General features: G+C 38.6%; 1 non-coding gene across 1 annotated transcript; it reads left to right on the top strand.

The window, feature by feature from the left end:
* The first annotated feature begins 20,931 nt into the window (after nucleotides 1–20,931).
* On the top strand, nucleotides 20,932–21,035 carry LOC112780597 (small nucleolar RNA R71). The gene has a single exon (XR_003191421.1). It is a non-coding gene; the product is annotated as a small nucleolar RNA R71 (small nucleolar RNA).
* Nucleotides 21,036–21,645: the final 610 nt, after the last annotated feature.

Raw genomic sequence — 21,645 nt, 5'->3', positions numbered from 1 at the left:
ATTTCTTTCCTTCTTCTCTCTTCTCTTCTTTTCCTTCCACCCTCCAATCATCATCCAACACTACCAAACATCATGTAATACCATTTCTTCTAGTTAGTTAGCTAGTTTAATTTTTGTTTTCCATTATAAGTGTTGGATTACTAATCTTGTTTACCATTTACTGCTGCTTATTACTAATGGGATGTTAGTTTAACATCATTATTGTTATTGTCATTGTTGGATTCCTTTTTTGAGGTTGCAATTTATTACTTGGTCTTGAATTTTCATGTTGAACATTTGTGAATACCAAGTACTTGTTACATTGCCTTCATGCATCTTACCTCTTTGAATTGCATGTTTTGGCCGCCATGCATTCATCATCTATTGTTAGGTAATTGTACATTATCAATGCATTTTTTTTGGATGCTTGTTCTAATTGATCATCACCTATTTCATGCATTGAAATTGTAGAATTGTGAAATTGGATCAAAGCTTACCTAGTGACATATTTTTGAGCTTTGTAAATTTTTGTGGGCCATGCTTGCTATGTGATTAATTTCCACTTCTATATCCTTTTTTCTAAGTTCCATAGCATCCATGTGTTTCACCTCTATGTCATTTAGGTGTTGCAACAACTTCAACATGTGTCATTGTTTGATGTGTGAGCTCTCTAGACCATTTTGTTCACTAAGTCTACCTACACATCAATCAATGTCCATGCATTATCCAATTTCACAATTGCTTGATTTTTGCTTGAATGATTTTATGCTTCTTCACTACTTGTTTGGTTGCCTCAACCTACAAGTCTTTTAAAGTATCTCAAGCACACTAGAATGAGTGAAGTGCATGTTTTATTTTGTATAATTATGACACGATTTTTAAATACTACGGTGCGAGTTCTAAACCGCATGCAAGTTAGGACCCACACACTTATTTTTCATTAATGTCACACTAATTCACTCACTCATTTCTAGTGATTTACCTCATTCCAACAATCCATGCTTCCTTTCTTATGCATTTACTTGTCTTATTATCTCCTGTTTTCTATGTTCAGGATGAGTCATCATAAGCAAAAATGGAAGTGGGAGAAGAACACGCAGCATCGATTGACTTACCAACTGAAGGTAGCAATTAGGAAAGTCGCCGTACCCCCTTGTTCATCTTTGAGTGCACCGAGGACGGTGCAAACTTTTAAGTGTGGGGAGGTCGTCCGACCGCTCGGCATTTTTGGGTGACAAGTTTCTAATCCCAATACTTTTGCATTTCATTTTTAGGTCTTTTAGGATTTTTGGTTGCATTGCATATGTATATATTAAGCTTAGTCAAAATCATGATATCTTCCAAGGATTTTATCTATAGGGCACCCAATTGAAAAAAATTTTTTTTAGAACTTGCTTGAATTATATACTTTGTGGAACATGATTTTTGAGCTAAGAACACAAGCATGTGAGATTTGAGCCTAACCGTGTGGTTACATCATATATAACCACTTATTTTCATTCTTGTGTGCATTATTCTCTTCCTATGATTGTAATCTTTGATTTGTTTAATTCTATATGTCCATTATTTTGTGTATACATGCATTTATATGATTGAGGCCATCGTTCAAATAGCTCACTTACCCAAATAGCATACCTTTTATCTTCCATTGATAACCAATTTGAGCCTATGCTTAACCCATTTGTTCTTAAGTGTAGCACATTACAAGCCTAAGTGAAAAACAATAAATATCCCTTAATTTGGATCTTTGATTAGCTTAGGCTAGAGAGAGTGTTTATCATTTGATTTTGGGAAGTTGGGAACATAGGGTAAAGATAAAAGTGTGTTTGTTGAAAAATCTTGGGAATTGGGTACATACTCATGTATTAATCATGTGTAAACCATATGCATTGATGTTCTTGTATATATTTTAGTTGAAAAAAAATAATAAAAACAAAAAAAAATGAGAAAAACAAAAAGAAAATACATACATATATATATATATATATATATAAGAAAAAAAAAGAATTACAATAAAAAGGGGACAAAAATGCCCCAAAGTTCAAAGTTCAATAAAAGTCAATGCATATATGGGTGGTGATCAAAAAGAGAATGCATGAGTGTGTGAAAAAGTAAAGAATGGGTAGTTAGATTTGTTTAGAATTGTATAGGTTGTCATAGGTTAGGTGAAAAGTTTAAGTTAATCAAAGATTCAAATCTCAAGCCCACTTGACCACATGCATCCTACCTTTACCCTAGCCCCATTACAACCTATGGGAAAGTCCTCATGATATTTGTATGCATACATGAATTAATTGTTGATTGTTAGATGAAAAACAAATCTTGGAAAGCATGATTAGGGGAGAATTGAGTGAATCAACCCCATACACTTGAGTGACTAGAGCAGATACACATCCGGTGAGGGTTCGATTGCTCAATTACATGCTTCCACCCATGATCATCTTTTCTTGCAAGTTTGGAAAATCTTTTTAATAATTCAATTCAATTGTGGATTTGATTTGACTGTTATGGCTTTAGCCCTTGTACTTAATTATGTTTTTTTTGGAAGTTGACTTGTTTTGACCAAGTGGATGCATTCATATAGATAGATTGCATTTAGTTAGTTTGCATTGAATAAATGTCGATACCCCTTTGCTTATTTCTTGATATTAGCATGAGGACATGCTTAGTTTAAGTGTGGGAAGATTTGATAAACCCCGATTTTGTGGTTTATCTTGTGCTTAATTTGGGAGATTTTATCACCTTTTCTCACATTTATTCAATGAAATGGCATGGTTTTGCAATTCTCCCTTGAATTGTACTTAAATGTGAAAACATGCTTTTTAGGCCCTAAAATTGGTAATTTTAATTCACTTTAATTTCATTCGATGTCTTGATGTATTTTTTGAGTGATTTCAGGTTCATAGGGCAAGTATTGGATGGAATAAGTGAGGAGAAAAGCATGCAAAGTGGGAGAACTCATGAAGAAATGAAGGAACCGTAAAGCTGTCAAGTCCGACCTCTTTGCACTCAATCGACCATAACTTGAGCTACAGAGATCCAAATGAGGCGGTTCCAGTTGCATTGGAAAGCTAACATCCGGGGCTTCGAAATGATATAAAATTTGTTATATGTTGCTTTGCAATAAGGGGCGCGCACGCGCCATGTACGCGTGCGCATCGATTCTGCCGTGGCCCACTAAGGTGAAATCGCCCCCAGCAATTTTTGAAGCACTTTGGGCCCAACCCAACTCATTTCTAATGCTATTTCATACAGAATTCAAGCTTGGGCAAAAGGAGGGAGCAATTAGTTTAGACAACATGAGCCTTTAGTTAGTTTTCTAGAGAGAGAAGCTCCCTCTTCTCTCTAGAATTAGGTTAGGTTAATTTTTCTTAGATCTAGGTTTAATTACATGTTCTCATCTTGTTTCTTCTATGAATTCTTGCTTCTACACTTTCATTCTTTTAGTTTGTAATGTTAATTTTGCTTGTATGCTCTCTTTTATGTTCATGCACTCATGTTGAATTTAGATTTCTTTTAATACAATTTGATGTTGATGTTTCTTTTTATTGATGATTTGAGTGTTGATTTACTTTTAATGCAATTGGTAGTTGGTAGATTTATTATTTCTTACACATTCATCATGCTTTCCTTTTATGCCTTCCAAGTGTTTGATCAAATGCTTGGAATGATGTTAGAGTAGATTTTGAGCATTCTTGGCTTGGAAAGAGTAATTAGGCAATCTTGAGTCATGAAAACCCAACTTATGTTGGCGATCTAGAGTTGTTAGCTAGTATTGTTTCCATTGACGCTAATCTTTTGCTAATTTAATTAGTAAGTTGGTTAGGACTTTTGGATTGAGATTAGCTAGTCTCATTAGACTTTCTCCCTATTTGTTGGAGTTGACGTAATGAGATAAATTCTTGTTTATATTTGTGACATGATTAATTAGTCTTGTTTGATATTCTCCCTATTTATTGGAGTTAACTAAATAAGATGAATTAATCATTGCATGACTTGGATGGAAAGCCTATGATCTCAATTCATTGCCATGAATGTCTCTCTTTATTAATTGTTTTCTTTATTACTTGCCTCATTTACTTTTCTTGTCATTGATTTTAGTGTCCCAATATCAACCAAAAACCCCCTTACCCATTCATAGCCAATAATTGATCACTTCATTGCAACTCTTCGTGAGACGACCGGGAGTCCGAATACTCCGGTTAATTTTCATTTGGGGTTTGTTCTTTGTGACAAAACTCAATATTTTAATTTGATGTGAGGATTGACTATCGGTTTGGACTATACTTACAATGGAATTATTTGGAGGAATTCCGAACCGGTAACAATTCGTGTTCATCAACGCATGGATTTGATTTTATAACCCCCCTGACGCGAGAACACTAGCTCACTCGCGTGCCTCCTTCCCTCCTCCCTCAACGTTCCATTTTCCTTCTCCTCCCTCAAACCTCCATCACAGCAACCGACCCTCACCACCAAACCCCCACCGTAGCCACCGCCGGCAACCCCAGAACCGCCACTAACACTGCCCCTTCTTCTCCCTCCTTCTTTCTTCTCTTCTCCTCCTTATATCCCTTCTCAACCCCCTGTCTTCACCAAGCCACCGCGGATAGCAGCAGCGCCGCCGTGCCACTACCACCTCGCCGCCGTGCCACTCCTCTCCCCCTTCCTTTCCGATTCTAGTACCATACCTTCCCCAGGTTTCCATGTCTCCACACCTGCATTTCCATTTCATTTTCTGCTCACTTAAGTCAGTTTGCATATTTACTTTTTGTTCAAATTAGGATAGTTAGAATTGCATGTTCTTAGTGGATTTTAGGTGGTTAGGTTGCTAGGTTGTGGTTAGTGGATTTAGGTCTGATAAGTGCTCCGTTCCTGCTGTTTGAATTATCTGATTCTTAATTTGCTTTGCTATTTGACTGCTGTTTGATGCTGGTTGACTGCGAATTGCCATTGTTACTCTAAGTTCATATAACATGCTGATTGATGCTCTTTTTTGCACTGCTTTGAATCCATATGAGTTTTTGCTGCTTGTTTAATTCGGGAACACCTCAATTACTGCCGGGTTGCTACCGAAATTTTCGAAACAATTTTTGTTGTAGGGCTATTCAGTTGCACATTGTGGATTGAATTTGGCACTATTTTTACCTTGATAAATTTTCTTTTCGCCGAATTCATTCCATAATTCATTCGGTATGCACCTCCGTCATTATTTTGGTTTCCTCCCATGTGCATTTGACATTGCCATTGATGGTACCCAATGCTTGATTGATTATGGAATACAAGCTCATTGCTGTTGGATCTTATGCTTAATTCTTCTGTTTTTACATATGGTTTTGGTGCTTTTACTCATTACTGAATTCATAGGAAATCCAAACTGTTTACTGGACTTTGGGACATAGCCAACTGTTTTGTTTTGCTTTATGATTACTTACTGGTTTTGCACAACTTACTTTAGCTTTCGTTCCTCTTTTCCCTATCCACTGCTTGTTATGCTTTCCCATTAATTGTCTATTTGTTTCCCTGCTTTATTTGTTAATCTGTATCCTGGAATTTCTATTTTTCAGGATGTCTGATCCAAAAGAAAAGGGTAAGACTAAGGCCACCACGGGTAAGAGGAAAAGAGGCCAATCATCTGTGGCTCTATCAGATATTCTTCGGGATGATTCCTGGCGTGAGAAGAACTTCACTCCACAGGAAAAAAAAGATTAACTAGTGCCTGCAACTGACCCAATCAAGTTTGCAAATCGCTACTGTGAACTGAAATTTCCGGTCTTTGTGGATAAGAGGCACCTATATTTGGAAAAGACCCTTAGAATACCAACTGAATTACAGCAGTACATTATAGAAAAGATCAAACAGAGAGGCTGGTTCTTTCTAGAGAGAAAATTGACAGAGGTTAATGCATCCTGGGTCTGGGAATTCTACTACAACTATTACAAGACGACCCTGGATGCAGTACAGCTAAGAGGGAAACAGATTTTGGTTACTGAGGAGGCCATTGAAGATATCCTCCATTTCCAGCCTAAATCAAACGAGCCAGATGGTTATCAGAAGGCTGAGGAATCCATGAGGTTTATGAGCTTTGATTGGGATGCTATGAAGCGCACCATAGCCATTGATCCTGCTGTTCCCTGGGTTGTGGGTAAGTCGACGGTAAATCCTAAGGGCATTAGGATTATCTATCTTAATGATGAGGCTCGGCTATGGCAGCAAATCCTAAGTAACAATGTTATGCCGAGCATTCACGAGTCAGAGGTGCCGCCTGCTATGATCATTCTCATCTGGTGCGTTATGGAAGGCAAGGAACTATATCTCCCACGGTTCATCAGGAAGTACATGGCTAGAGTTCATGTTCGAGGCACTCTAGCATTTCCTTATCTGATTACCCAGATGGCCCGCCGAGCTGAGGTGCCATGGGAACGTGAGGATGAGAAGCCACCAGTTGCCGAATGCAAGAAGATCATCTCGCACGGCAAGCGGTTCGGCCTTCTAGGCCACAGACCACCCTCTCTTACTGCCTCTACTGATGCGGCCACATCCTCCACAGCACCTTCAGTATCCACAACACCCTCAATGTCTGCTGCACCACCCACATCCACAGTACTATCATCCGCTTCACAGCCAGTCTACCTTCTGGTACACCGCCTCTTTGAGTGCCTGGATCAGATGGAGCGCCGTAACTAGTGGCGTTATGAGCGGTCTGAGCGTCACAGTAAGCGATGCTACGAGCATCTGAAGCTGATGATCAGTTCGGGACATATTGACATCCCCTCCGAGCCTGACACGCCATCGGAGCCCTCTGAGGAGAAGGAGGATGAGTAAGAGGAGGAGGCACAGGTGGATGACCAGCAGCATGCACACCAGGAGTCCTAGCACGATGAGCCACAGCTTGAGCAGCCCACAGAGCCAGCAGAGCCACAGGCACCTGCAGAGCCATCACATTCAGAGCCAGCAGCACACCCCTCGACCGGAGACGACGGAGTTACAGGCGATGATCCTTCGCACCAGGCTTGACTGAAAGCATCGAGGACGATGCTATGATATAAGTGTGGGGAGGTCGCCATCTCTGGCGAATTTTATTTTGGTGAACTATTTCATATCTTTTATCCTATTTTTGCTTTATTTTGTATTTTTGCTTTATTTTATTTTATTTTATCTTATTTTCCTTTCAGTACTTGCACATTTTCTTTTATTGTACTTTTGCTTATTTTTACTTTGTTACATTTTGCACTTTGGGCTGTATATATCTAAGATATTTAGCTTAAATTGCACTCTTAGTTTATTAGTTGTGATATAGAAAAATATGGACTATTCAGCTTAGTTTACCCGTTTAGCATATGAGAATTTGGTTTGATTGAAAATAGAGAGTAAACTAAAAACTTTTAGTTTTCATAGTCACAACAATTCAGTTAGTATATATAGTAATAAGTGTTGGTCAATTGATGACATTTTCAAGGAATATATTTATTTTTAGGAAAGGCATTTAAGATTCACATTGAATTGAGTTAAACCCTCTTAGTAACTTGCATGAGTGGGCTTAATTGGAATATGGTTTTTGAGCCAAAGAACACACAACCTGTGAGTTTTCGAGCTTAATTGCATGGTTATATTATTTGACCATAATATTTTATTCTTGTGTGTTCCTTCACTATAATTGCAGACTTTACTTTGTTCCATTCTGTATGTCCACTGTTTAGTGTATTTATATGCTTGCATATGATTGAGGCCATTATTTGTCATTAACTCACTTATCCCAAATAGCCTACCCTTCCAATCAACCTTGTTTGCCACTTTGAGCCTTTTAATCCCCATTTATTCTGTAATTTCACCACATCACTAGCCTTAAATGGAAAAACAAATTAATTATCCCAAATTGAATCTTTGGTTAGCTTAAGATAGAGATTGGTATCAAATAAGTATGGGAAACCGTTGGAACTTGGGTTGATAAGAAAGTATTGAGTTTTATTGATAAAATATTGAGAATTTGGGTGCATACTCATGTGAGACCAAAACAATTAACACACCATATGCATTGATATGTTATATTTATTTTTACAAAAAATAAATAAATAAGTAATTAAATAAGGGGACAAAATTACCCCAATGCTAAGTTTAATAATCAATGCACATGTGACAAAATTAAAGATAATTTGGTACATGAGTGTGTGATGCAAAAGTGGGAATTATGGGTAGCTAGGCATGATTTTAGAAGATACATAGAGTGTATGTATGTTAGGTGAGGACTTAGACTAATCAGAGATTCAATTTATAGCTCACTTAGCCATACATATATCCTCACCCTTGCCTTAACCCCATTACAACCTTGAAAAGACCTCATGATGTTTCCATTTGTACATTAAATATTTATTGATTGGTTAGATGAAGAACAAAGTTTTAGAAAGCATGATTAGAAGAGATTTGAGTGGTTTAACCCCAAACACTGAGTGACTAGAGTGTATATACAATTCCAGTGAGGGTTCAATGGCTCATTTCCATATGTCCATATTTGATCATTACTTGTCTTGCAAGTTTGTGTACTCTTTTGATTAATTCAACTCAATTATGAATGTGTTTTAATATGACTGAGTCCTTGGTTGTGCATATATGATTCTTTGAAAATCTGACTCAATTTAACAACATGTATGCTTATATATATATATATATATATATATATATATATATATATATATATATATATATATATAGTAATTAGAATTGCATGATGCATGTAGGTAGCTTGCATTTAGATAGATTGCATTGCATAAGTCCCACCAATCTGCCTTCACTCTTTTTCAGTTTCTCTTGAGTTGAGCATGAGGACATGCTAATGTTTAAGTGTGGGAGATTGATAAACCACTATTTTATGGTTTATCTTGTGCTAATTTGAGTGATTTTTATCAACTCTTTGCTCACTTATTCATATAATTTGCATGGTTTTACAATTCCTTCCTTATTCTGTGATATAATTGAAAACATGTTTCTTAGGCCTTTAAACTGTCAATTTTAATTATTCTTTATTACCATTCGATACTGTGATCTGTGTGTTGAGTGTTTTCAGGTTTTATAAGGCAGGAATGGCTTAGAGGATGGAAAGGAAACATGCAAAAGTGTAAGGAACGTGAAAAATGAAGTATTTGAGAAACGGGCAGCGACGCGCACGCATGGGTGATGCGTATGCGTGCCTAGCGCAGAAGACGAGCGACGCGTACTCGTGACCGACGCGTACGCGTGACAAGGAAATTCGCCAAATGATGCGCACGCGTAACTGACGCATACGCGTGACATGCGCCACGTGCAGAAAGTTGCAGAAAGCGCTGGGGGTGATTTCTGGGCTCCTTCTTGGCCCAATTCCAAGCCCGAGAACACAGAATAGACGCTGCAGAATGGGGGAATCATTGGAGAACGGAATCCATTCATCAATTCACAACAATTTTGGTTTTAGATGTAGTTTTCTAGAGAGAGAGGCTCTCTCCTCTCTCTAGGTTTTAGGATTTCTCTTAGTTTAGGTTTATTTCTTCTCAATTCCAGGTTCAATGTTCCTTTAATTTAATTTCTCTTCTACTTTTAATTATCCTAGCATTCAAGTTTATTTATTTTTCCAATTTGGTTTATGAACTCCATGTTAGATTTGAATTCTTTATTTAATGCAATTTGAGGTATTTCATATTTATGATTTTAATTTAGCTTTTTACATTCTTAGCTTGAATTGAGTAATTGGAGACGCTTGAGTTATCAAACTCCTTTCTTGATTGATAATTAAAGGTCGTTAATTGACTTGAATCCCACTAACTCTAGTCTTTCCTTGGGAGTTGACTAGGACTTGAAGATTCATATTGATTTATCAATTTGACTTACCTTCATAGTTAGAGGTTAACGAAGTGGGAGCAATGAACAATTCTCATCACGATTGATAAGGATAACTAGGATAGGATGTCCAATTCTCATATCTTGCCAAGAATTCATTTAGTTATTAGTTTATTTTCTCATTATTTACATTCCTTGTTCAAACTCTCAAAAACCCAAGGATATAACTTTTCCATAACCAATAATAAATCATACTTCCCTGCAATTCCTTGAGAGACGACCCGAGGTTTAAATACTTCGGTTATTATTTTTATTGGGTTTGCTTTAGTGACAAACAAATTTTTGTACGAAAGGATTCTTTGTTGGTTTAGAAACTATACTGGCAACAAGAACTTATTTGTGACATTCTTTACCAGCTGAAACCCGTTCGTCAAGCACTTGAGAGATTGTTAGCATGCATGTATGCTTGTGATTTTCTAAACTTAATTTGGTGTGTAAACACCAAACTTAGTTACTTGCTCTATGCAGTGAATTATATACATGCAAGAAAACTTCAGGTGCTGTTATTAATAAAACAACTATGAACCAAAAAGCAAACAATTGTTAAGTAGTTTCCCTGATTGTTTGGAGTCAGCGACTACTAATACTAAGGGTTGAAATGTGCTTTTAATGAAATCTTTAGTGGAACACCAAACTTAGAATCCCACATTCACCCTTTAAATTGTTTTGGTGTACAATACCAAACTTAGCTCCTTGCAATACAGAGAAATCTACTTAACTCTTTAATTGAAATAACTAGGAAAAGAAAAACTACCTCTGGTTGGGTTGCCTCCCAACAAGCACTCTTTTACTATCATTAGGTTGACATTCTGTTCATGAACTTCTTCCTCTTCTTCCAGTTTATTAACAGGAATGACCTCAAGTGGAAAGAGGAACCAGCTACTGCCCCTTGTTTTGAGTGCCTCCTCCCAGCAAGCTTTCTTTTGTGATTTGCTTGATTGCACTTGCTTGTTGGGGTGGGGTGGGATGGCTTTTGGTTGACCTTCTCTTCTTCATGGATATGATCCTTTGTTTTTCGGTCACAATCCTCCTTTTGGTGCTTGTCTTTATGCCTTCACGTCTTTGATATCAAAACATGGGTGTTGTTGGATAGTTAGAGGATCATCTTCATCAAGAGCTTCTTGAATTAGTGATTCAATGAACTCACTCTTTATGCAACTCTCTGTTTCATTGGAGTGTGGACTCCCTTGATTGACTTCCTCCCTTTTTTCCTCATGATGTTGCATTGAGTCTTTTGGGAGTGAGTTTGCATGTTCCTTTGTCACCCCTAGTAGCCTCTGTGGGTATAGAGCTTTAGGCTTGTATACCCTCACAACCTCCTCCTTCTTCATAGGAATATCACTTGGTATGGATGCCTCTTTTTCTTGTTCTTCCGATTCCTCCCTTGTTCTTGACCGTTGAATGAACTCCTCTGTTTCCGGAGAGAGTGAGGTGGTCTCTTTTTGTGATCTCAGCTCTTCAATGAATTGTTCTTCAGAATAAGATTGTGCTATCAGTCTCAATTTTTCTTCATGCTCCCTTTTTACTATTTTCTCCTCTTCGTTTATCTTTATCATTTATTCAAGGAGGAGTTCTATACTAGCAAGTCTATCTTCTTCTCTACTTCTTTTGAGTTCTTCAATGATGAGTTCCATCCTAGCAAGTCTATCTAAAGGAGGTTGTGTAGGTTATGATGGTTGGTAGGGGTTGGCTTGTAAATGGAGTTGGTTGTTTTGTGGTTGTGTGTTCTGAAAGTGGTATGACTCTTGTGGGTAATGGATTGAGTTTTGTGGATGGTGAATGATGGAGGAAAAATCGTCGGTAAAGAATTTCACAAAAATAATTGCATTGCAAGTATAGATCTAAACCGACAATTAAACCTCAATCAAATTTAATTTGTTTGTCACTAAAGCAAACCCAATAAAAAGAAACCGAAGTATTTAAACCTCGGGTCGTCTCTCAAGGAATTATAGGAAAGTGTACTTATAATTGGTTATGAGATTGTATCTTTTTGGGTTTTGAGTTTAATAAGCAAGGAGCTCACCAAATGTCCAACTTAAGGACTTTAACTAAAATTGTTAGGTGGGAGACACCCCACCATGGTAGATTCTTTCTAATTTCCCTTTTATTTATATTAGTAATAAGTTAGATTTTTTTGTTGTTTTTAGATATGTTTATTTCGTTTAATTCATGGTTTAGTTGTAAAAAAAAACTGCGATCGACGCGTAAGCGTCGATGACGCGCACGCGTCACATGCAGGTTCGCAATATTAATAAAATGAACAGAGAGTTGTGATGGAACGACGCGGAAGGGGTGCTAGGTGGAAGGCCAGACCCACGCGTACGCGTGACTCACGCTTACGCGTCCCTTGCGTTTTTACCAATCTATGCGTACGCGTCGAATGAAAAATCGGCGTTATTGGTGAATTGGACAGAAAGTTGTGAGACCACTGTGCTGGAAGCATGTGAGTAGTCACGCGTACTCGTGACTGACGCTTGATGTGCATAAACTTGATATGCTACGATTTAGGAAATTGCACGATCGGCAAAATTCCTTCCGGCAAGTGCACCGGTTATCGTCAAGTAAAAACTCACAATAGAGTGAGGTCGAATCCCACAAGGATTGGTTGAGTGAGCAATTCGGATTAGAAGTATGTTCTAGTTGAGCGGAATCAAGATTTAGATGAGAATTGCGGAATGTAAAATTGCATGAATTAAAGAGCGAGAAGCTGAATTGCTGAAATTAAAAGGGATGGGGGTGATTGCATGAATTTAATTGCAGAATGTAAAGAGAAAGTGGTAAATCAGAAATGGGGAGTTCATTGGGTGTTAGGAGATATTGAGATCTCCGAATCAAAACAACTTTTATCCCTTCCTCAACCAATGCATTCATTGAATTTTGCTTGGCAATCTTATATGATTGGATCCCAATCCCTTGGCTCACCAATTCTCTCTAAAAACAAACAAATTCCCAATCCCTTGGTTTAAATGTTCATAAGAAGAGATGATGCTCGATCACTGATTATACCACACAGTTTCATGAACCACAATTTGGTAGGATTACATGTCACAATATCCATCCAAACCCCAATCCAATTCACTGTGAGAAAGCTTCTCTAGCATGAATCCTCCATTCCTTTCCCAAGGTTCCGAAGGATTCCAATTATGGGTAGTTTCTTTCCCAAGACAACTACCCAATGGAATTAGATCGAGAAGCTTTCTAACAAAATTCAAGAGAAAAGATTGAAGAAGAAGATAAAACTATTATTGATTCATTGAATTACAATAGAGCTCCCTAACCCAATGAAAGGGGTTTAGTGAGTCATAGCTCTGAATTTAATTACAAAACTAAAAGAAAATGATCCAAAGTTCTCCGTGTGTCAATCCTTTTTCGAGTGTGAGTGCCAACCAACTTAAATTCTATCCTATTTATACACTTTCTAAATTGAGCTTCTGTTGTGTTTCTTGGGCTTTGAGGCCTTTCCCTGATTTCCTTTTGCTTTGGGTTTATGATCCATAATCCTGATGAGGCTGCTGATCCAATTCTGTAACATTCATTGAACCAACTTAGTGATAATCAAGTAATGACACAAGACTCAACAAATTGAAGCTCCAGACTCATCAATCCTTCAGGCCCAATCCCATAAACCATGATATTCAATTGGGTTTCATACCATAATACGTTTAAGTTAATGTTTGTGCTCAAATGCTAACTTAAACTTCAATATATTTGGCCCAGAAACCCCTTTCAAAAAGTGGCGTTTAAGTTGAAGTTTAAGTTTCAGTTTAAGGTTAAACTGAAACTTAAACGTGGAAATGGAAGAAAGCAACCCAGGAGTGTGAAATGTCGAACACGTTTAAGCTTCAGTTTAAGGTTAAACTGAAGCTTAAACGTGGAAATGAAGAAAGCAACCCTGGAGGAGAGAAATAGTCGAACACGTTTAAGCTTCAGTTTAAGGTTAAACTGAAGCTTAAACGTGGAAATGAGAAAGCAACCCTGGAGGAGAGAAATAGTCGAACACGTTTAAGCTTCAGTTTAAGGTTAAACTGAAGCTTAAACGTGGAAATGAGAAAGCAACCCTGGAGGAGAGAAATAGTCGAACACGTTTAAGCTCCAGTTTAAGGTTAAATTGGAGCTTAAACGTGGAATGCTCCTGGTGCCTTTCTTACTTCTGGCGTTTAACCTCCAGTTTAAGGTTAAACTGGAGGTTAAACGTGGAAATGCTTCCTGGTGAGAAATTGTGTCGAACACGTTTAAGCTCCAGTTTAAGGTTAAACTGGAGCTTAAACGTGGAAATGTTCCCTTGGTGAAATTCTCATTCTGGCGTTTAACTTCCAGTTTAAGGTTAAACTGGAGGTTAAATGCCAGTTCCAGCATTTCTTAGCCTTCATGATTCTGGCGTTTAAGCTCCAGTTTAGGCTTAAACTGGAACTTAAACTCCACATGTGATATTCAAGCTTCCTTTATTGATTTTGTTGCTTCCTTGCCTAGCCTCTTCTTCCCTGAAATCATCCAAACAATTGCATCAAAGTCTTGCAAAATTTCATGAGAAATCTTCCATTCATAGCATTCAAGTAATATAACTAAAAACTCATGGAATTTGCATCAAAATCATACTGTTTGGATGGTTCATTGCTTTGTTATTCATTTAACCATTCTTGGTTACTTTAAGCTCAAGAAAATGCATAAAACAACTAAAACTAACAAAAAAATGCTAGTGAAACTAGCCTAAGATGCCTTGGCATCACAACACCAAACTTAATACTTGCTTGTCCCTAAGCAAGTCCTGAGTTATTTGAGAAGAAAGTATGAAACAGAAAGCAATTACATTGGCTATATTAGCAAGCATTTGAAGTTCATCAGAAGGGTTTTATGCAGAAAGTTGCAGCATCACTTTTTCATTCTTATCAGGTAAGATTATCACTTTTTCATTGCATCCATCAAACACTGCTATGGCCTCTTGTTATTCTTATGTCCTTGGCACTTTTCTCTTCTTTGTTTTTCTTTTCTTTTTCTTAGAGCTCCTTTGCTCCTTGTTTGCTTAGTGTCATGTGTTGCACAAGCCTTTGGCATTTTCTTTTTCTTATCAGTGCACTACACATATCCACTACAGGCATTTTAGTTCACATTTCTTCTTGAGACATTGGTGCCCAGCACCTCTTTGTGTGACTAAATGTTTTGTAATTAGGATGCTCTTGATAATGGACTTTTGGTTGATAATCCCGGGTTAGTTAACCCAAGTTACCAAGTGTTGAAACACTCCTCAGAACCTATTCATCCAAGCATATCCTTAATACATAAACACCACAGGCATTTGTCTTAGAAGTTCAAACCATTGGTGCCTAGCTTATTTTCTCATTTTTTTTTTGCTTTTTGGTTGCCCTTTTTCAGTGGCTTTTTCTTCTTCTTTTTCTTTCTTTTTCATGGCCAAAGACATTTATTCATCAAGATCCATAGACAGTTTTCAATTTCTACACAAAAAATGATAATTCTACACTCTATTTCCAGTGATCTGACTAAACAATCAAGCATGCATACCACCACTTAATTCTACTTGATTTGTCACTAATTGAGCCAAGTTACTTTTGTTCAAACTTTTCTTTTATTTTTGGAAACAGAACAAGCATGGCAAGCATTTGTTTAAGAAGGTGAAGTTATATCCAAACATCTAGGCATTCACTTTATTCAAAGCAATAAACAGACAAACATACTAGAAACTTCACATTCCAGAAAGATTCAACAATTACAGTTTAAACCAGAACAAGCATGCTTTTGTTTGCCCTTTTTAAAGAATTGTCAAGGAACAGCACCACCTTGTGAAATTCCTTGTTTTCTCTTTGTTGCCAGGAAACAATTTGATTTCTCCTTCTTCTCCTAGTTGTTGCTTCATGCTTTAAGATTCTTGTTTCCTTTCCTGCAAAGAGTGATGAAGTTGCTTGCTTCTCAAGCACTTGAGTGGTTAGCTCAACTATGTATGGGTAAGTGTCTGAGTCTTAAGTTGGTGTGTGAACACCAAACTTAGTCTCCTACTTACTTCTCTGTTCTTTGAATCCTTGAGTTCTCCTTGGAATGAAGTTGCTGCTAAGGATTTTAAGCATTTCTGTGATTGCTTAGAATGGTTGTTCCTTTCATATAATTCAAAGGTTGTTATGTTCAGTTGATCTTTATGGTGGAACACCAAACTTAGAGTCACACATTCCCCTTTGAATTATTGATCCACGAATTCATTATTTGGTGTGAAACACCAAACTTAATTCTTTGCAATGCACAGAAACTACTTCACCCTTTTTATTGAAACAAATAAAAGAAACAGCAAAGGGGTATTACCTCAGGTTGGGTTGCCTCCCAACAAGCGCTTCTTTAACGTCACTAGCTTGACGGTTGTCTTCCTCAGTTGAGGTGATATTTAACCTTGTCCTTCTCCTCCACATCTCCCAAGTAATGTTTGAGTCTTTGACCATTCACAGTGAAGGTTCGTTGTGACTTTTCTTCCATGATTTCTACTTGTCCATATTGGGAGACCTTGGTGACAAGGAATGGTCCAGACCACCTTGATTTTAGCTTCCCTGGAAATAGCTTCAGCCTAGAATTGTAGAGCAATACTTTTTGTCCTTCTTCAAATTTCCTTGGGGCTATGTTGCTGTCATGCTTCTTCTTTGCTCTTTCTTTGTAAATTTTGGCATTCTCATAAGCTTCAGCTCTGAATTTTTCCAACTCTTGAATTTGCAACATCCTTCTTTCTCCAGCAGCTTTGCTGTCCAAGTTCAAGATTTTCAAGGCCCAGAATGCCTTGTGCTCCAACTCCAGTGGCAAATGGCAAGCTTTTCCATACACTAGTTGGTAAGGAGACATTCCAATTGGTGTTTTGAAAGCTGTCCTATATGCCCAAAGAGCATCATCTAGCTTAATCGACCAGTCCTTCCTTGAAGTTCCCACAGTCTTTTCCAGGATTCTTTTGAGTTCTCTATTAGATATTTCGGCTTGCCCACTTGTCTGTGGATGGTATGGTGTGGCTACCTTGTGTTTGACTCTATATTTTAGAAGCAATGCCTCTAATGGTTTGTTGCAGAAGTGGCTTCCTCCATCACTGATGATTGCTCTTGGAACCCCAAAACGGCAAAAAATGTGTTTTCTGAGGAAGTTCATGACTACCTTATTATCATTGGTTGGAGTTGCTATTGCTTCAACCCATTTGGAGACATAGTCTACTGCCACAAGAATGTAATTATTTGAGTATGAGGTGGGGAAGGGTCCCATGAAATCTATCCCCCATACATCAAACAATTCAAGTTCCAGAATGAATTGTTGTGGCATTTCATTTCTTCTTGGCAGGTTCCCCGCTTTCTGGCATTCATGGCAGTGCTTCACTAGTTCCTTTGCATCTTTGAAGATAGTGGGCCAATAAAAACCACACTGCAACACCTTAGCTGCTGTTCTTTCTCCTGCAAAATGTCCTCCATAAGTGGAGCCATGGCAGTCCCATAAGACTTCCCTTCCTTCTTCCTCTGATATGCATCTTCTGAGTATGCCATCCGAACATTTTTTGAACAAGTATGGTTCGTCCCAGATGAAGTATTTGGCATCATTTACCAATTTCTTCCTTTGATGCCTGTTAAATTCCAACGGCAAACTCCCAGTGGCCTTGAAGTTTGCTATGTCTGCAAACCAGGGTGCTTTGTGAATTACCATGAGTTGTTCATCAGGAAAGCACTCATTTATATGTGTGCTTTGTGCGCTTCCTTCTTCACATGGTATCCTTGATAAATGGTCTGCCACCTTGTTCTCTACACCCTTCTTGTCTTTGATTTCAATGTCAAATTCCTGCAACAAAAGAACCCATCTAATAAGTCTTGGTTTGGATTCTTGTTTAGCAAGTAAGTATTTTAAAGCTGAATGATCAGTGAAGACAATGACTTTAGATCCAATGAGATAGGATCTAAATTTTTCAAATGCAAAGACTATTGCCAAGAGTTCTTTTTCAGTGGTTGTGTAATTCCTTTGGTTATCATTCAAGACTTTACTGGCATAATAAATCACATGTACCAAATTGTCTTTCCTTTGTCCTAACACTGCCCCAATAGCAAGGTCTGATGCATCACACATCAGTTCAAAAGGTAAGTTCCAATCAGGTGGGGCAATGATAGGTGCAGAGGAAAGTTTCTGCTTCAAAAGTTCATAGGCTAGCATGCAATTTTTATCAAATACAAAGGGTGTATCAGAGACAAGCAAGTTACTCAAAGGTTTGGCTATTTTAGAAAAGTCTCTAATAAACCTTCTGTAAAAGCCAGCGTGTCCCAAAAAACTCCTAACTGCCTTGACATTACTTGGTGGAGGTAGTTTTTCAATGAGTTCCACCTTAGCTCTGTCCACCTCAATGCCTCTATTAGAGATTTTGTGGCCAAGGACTATTCCTTCTGTGACCATGAAATGACACTTTTCCCAGTTTAATACTAGGTTGGTCTCTTGGCATCTCTTAAGCACCAAGGCAAGGTGGTGTAGGCAGCTAGGAAAAGAATCTCCAAACACAGAAAAATCATCCATGAAAACCTCAATAAATTTTTCAATCATGTCCGAAAAGATGGACAGCATGCATCTTTGGAAAGTGGCAGGTGCATTGCACAATCCAAAGGGCATGCGTCTATAAGCAAAAACTCCATATGGACAAACAAATGATGTTTTCTCTTGATCTCTAGGATCAACTACTATCTGATTATAGCCTGAGTATCCATCCAGAAAGCAATAGTAAGCATGTCCTGCAAGCCTTTCAAGCATCTGATCCATGAATGGGAGTGGGAAATGATCTTTTCTGGTGGCTTCATTGAGCTTCCTGTAGTCTATGCACATCCTCCACCCAGTGACAGTTCTTGTGGGTATGAGTTCGTTCCTCTCATTTGGCACCACAGTTATGCCACCTTTCTTGGGAACTACATGGATGGGACTAACCCATGGGCTATCAGAAATGGGGTAGATTACCCTTGCCTGCCATAACTTCATGACCTCCTTTTGTACCACTTCTTTCATGACGGGATTCAATCTTCTCTGAGCTTGAATGGAGGGTCTAGCATCCTCTTCTAACAAGATTTTATGCATGCATATGGATGAACTTATCCCCTTCAAATCAGCTAGGGTCCATCCAATGGCATCTTGATGAGTTTGTAGCACCTTGATCAATTCTTCTTCCTGTTCTTGGCTCAGGGCAGAGCTAATGATAACAGGATGGCTCTCATCACTACCCAAGTATGCATACTTGAGATTAGGGGGCAATGCTTTGAGCTCAGGTTTTAGTGCTTCCTTCTCTTCTTTCACTCTCTCCGGCATGCTTGGCATGGTTGTTTCAGCAGCGTTGATGTCACTAACTTCAATATCCTTGGTGAACTCCTCCTCTACCACTACCTTTGTTGTTTCCTCAAAGGTTTCTTGTATTGCAATGTCCACTACATCCACCCTCATGCATTCCTTTAGTGATTCTGATGGATAGCTCATTGCCTTGAATACGTTAAACACCGATTTCTCGTCATGTAGTCTAAGAGTGAGTTCACCCTTTTGTACATCTATGATGGCTCCAGCAGTAGCCAGGAAGGGTCTTCCCAGAATTATTGAAGCTTTGGCTTCTTCCTCCATATCTAACACCACAAAATCAGCAGGAAATATAAAATCTCCCACTTTCACCAACAAATCCTCAACTATCCCATGAGGGAATTTAAAAGTTCGATCTGCCAATTGGAGGGCCATTCTTGTTGGTTTGGCTTCCTCAATCTTCATTCTTCTCATCATTGTTAGAGACATCAAATTGATACTGGCCCCTAAGTCACACAAGGCCTTCTCCACCATGACTTCTCCTATGATGCAGGGGATTTGGAAACTGCCTGGATCCTTCAATTTCTGAGGCAATTTGTGTTGAATGATGGCACTGCATTCTTCAGTCAACAACACAGTTTCCTCATTTCTCCAGCTTCTCTTCTTGGTCATTAATTCCTTTAAGAATTTTGCATAGAGTGGCATTTGCTCTATTGCCTCAGCAAACGGAATGTTGATTTGAAGCTTCTTGAAAATCTCCAAGAACCTGGAGAATTGGCCATCCTTTTCACTTTTCATCAAACGTTGAGGATATGGTGCTTTAGGTGTATAAGGCTTCAGGACCTCTTTTTCTTTTTCTTTTGTTGCAGACGGTGTAAAAGATTGTCCTTGTTCCTTGTCTCTCACATTTTCCTTTGCTTCATCCTCTGTGGTTTCCTTTGAGATCTCCTTTAGATTCTTTCCACTTCTGAGGGTTATGGCCTTACATTCTTCCCTTGCAATAGCCTTGGCAGCATGAGAAACGCTTGGCCCAGGGGTTTGCTTAGACAAATACACAATTTGATTTTCTAGCTTCTGGATGGCAGCTCCTTGGTTTTGCAGGTTAGAATTTACTTCTTCCTTAAAGGCTTTCAATTCGGTTATGTCTTGACTCATGGTTGCAAGCATTCCTTCTATCCTGTTTAATTGATCTTGAAATTGTTGGTTCGGATTAGGTTGGGTAGGTTGATTATTTTGGCCATGATATGATGGTTGGGAGTAAGTGTTTTGTGTGGCTTGGTATGATCTTTGGTTGGAGTTTTGGTAAGTGGACTTGTTATGTTGGTTTTGGTTGTAAGGTTTGTGGTTTTGTGGTTGGGTTTGTTGGTTCCCCACCCAAAGTTTGGGTGGTTTTTCCATCCTGGGTTGTAAGTGTTGGAATGTGGATCATATGATTGCCTTTGTTGGTTTCCCACATAGTTGGCCTCTTCCCAATCACCTCCTTCAGTGCTTACTTCCTCTTGATCTTGTGTGTGTATTGCAGCCACTTGCTTTGTTTCTAATTTCCTGGTGAGCTCTGCTAGTTGCTTGGCAAACACCTTGTTTTGGGCTAAAATTGTATCAACATGGTTCAGCTCCATGACTCCCTTAGTGTTGTGTCTCTCTGAAGCATAGTAGTACTCATTCTCAGCCACTGTCTCAATCACTTCAATGGCTTCTTCCACAGTCTTTTTCCTGTTCAATGAACCTCCTGATGAATGGTCTACAGCCTTCCTTGATTCATAAGAAAGTCCATCATAGAAAATATGCAATTGCACCCAGTCATGGAACATGTCTGGTGGGCATTTCCTTGTCAAATCCTTGAATCTCTCCCATGCCTCGTAGAGAGTTTCACCATCTTGTTGTCTAAAAGTCTGAACCTCAGATCGAAGCCTATTGACCTTTTGTGGGGGTAGAAACGTGCCAGAAACTTGCTTTCCACCTCATCCCAGGTTGTTAGGCTCCCCCTTGGGAATGATTCCAGCCACTTAGATGCCTTGTCCCTAAGTGAAAATGGGAACAAGAGCAGTTTATAGGTATCTTCCTGGACTCCATTGGACTTCACAGTGTCGCAAATTCTCAGGAATTTTGTGAGATGTTGGTTTGGATCTTCATTAGCACTCCCACCAAATGAACAATGATCCTCCACAAGTGATATTAGCTGTGGTTTGAGTTCAAAATTGTTGGCCTGAATGGGTGGTTTCTGAATGCTGCTACCACAATTCCCAGAGGTTGGGTTTATGTATGAACCAAGAACCCTCCTCTCGGGAATGGCATTGTTTCCATCAGCTCTCTCATGGTTGTGAACTTCTCTATCCATGTTGAGATCTAGAGCTTCCACAAAATTGTCCTCAGATTCTCCTTCAGATTCTTCTTCTCCCAGTACTCTCTTCCCTCTTGCTTCCCTTCTAAGTTTATGAAGGGTCCTCTCTGGTTCGGTATAATGAGGAGTTGATGTCTCTCCTCTCCTACCTGTCATACAAAAACACAGCACAGGCAACAAAC

The sequence above is a fragment of the Arachis hypogaea genome, chromosome 19 (assembly GCF_003086295.3).
Source record: "Arachis hypogaea cultivar Tifrunner chromosome 19, arahy.Tifrunner.gnm2.J5K5, whole genome shotgun sequence".
Taxonomy (NCBI): Eukaryota; Viridiplantae; Streptophyta; class Magnoliopsida; order Fabales; family Fabaceae; genus Arachis; species Arachis hypogaea.
The sequence above is the reverse complement of the archived record's forward strand: the minus strand, read 5'-3'. Positions and strand labels throughout refer to the sequence as shown.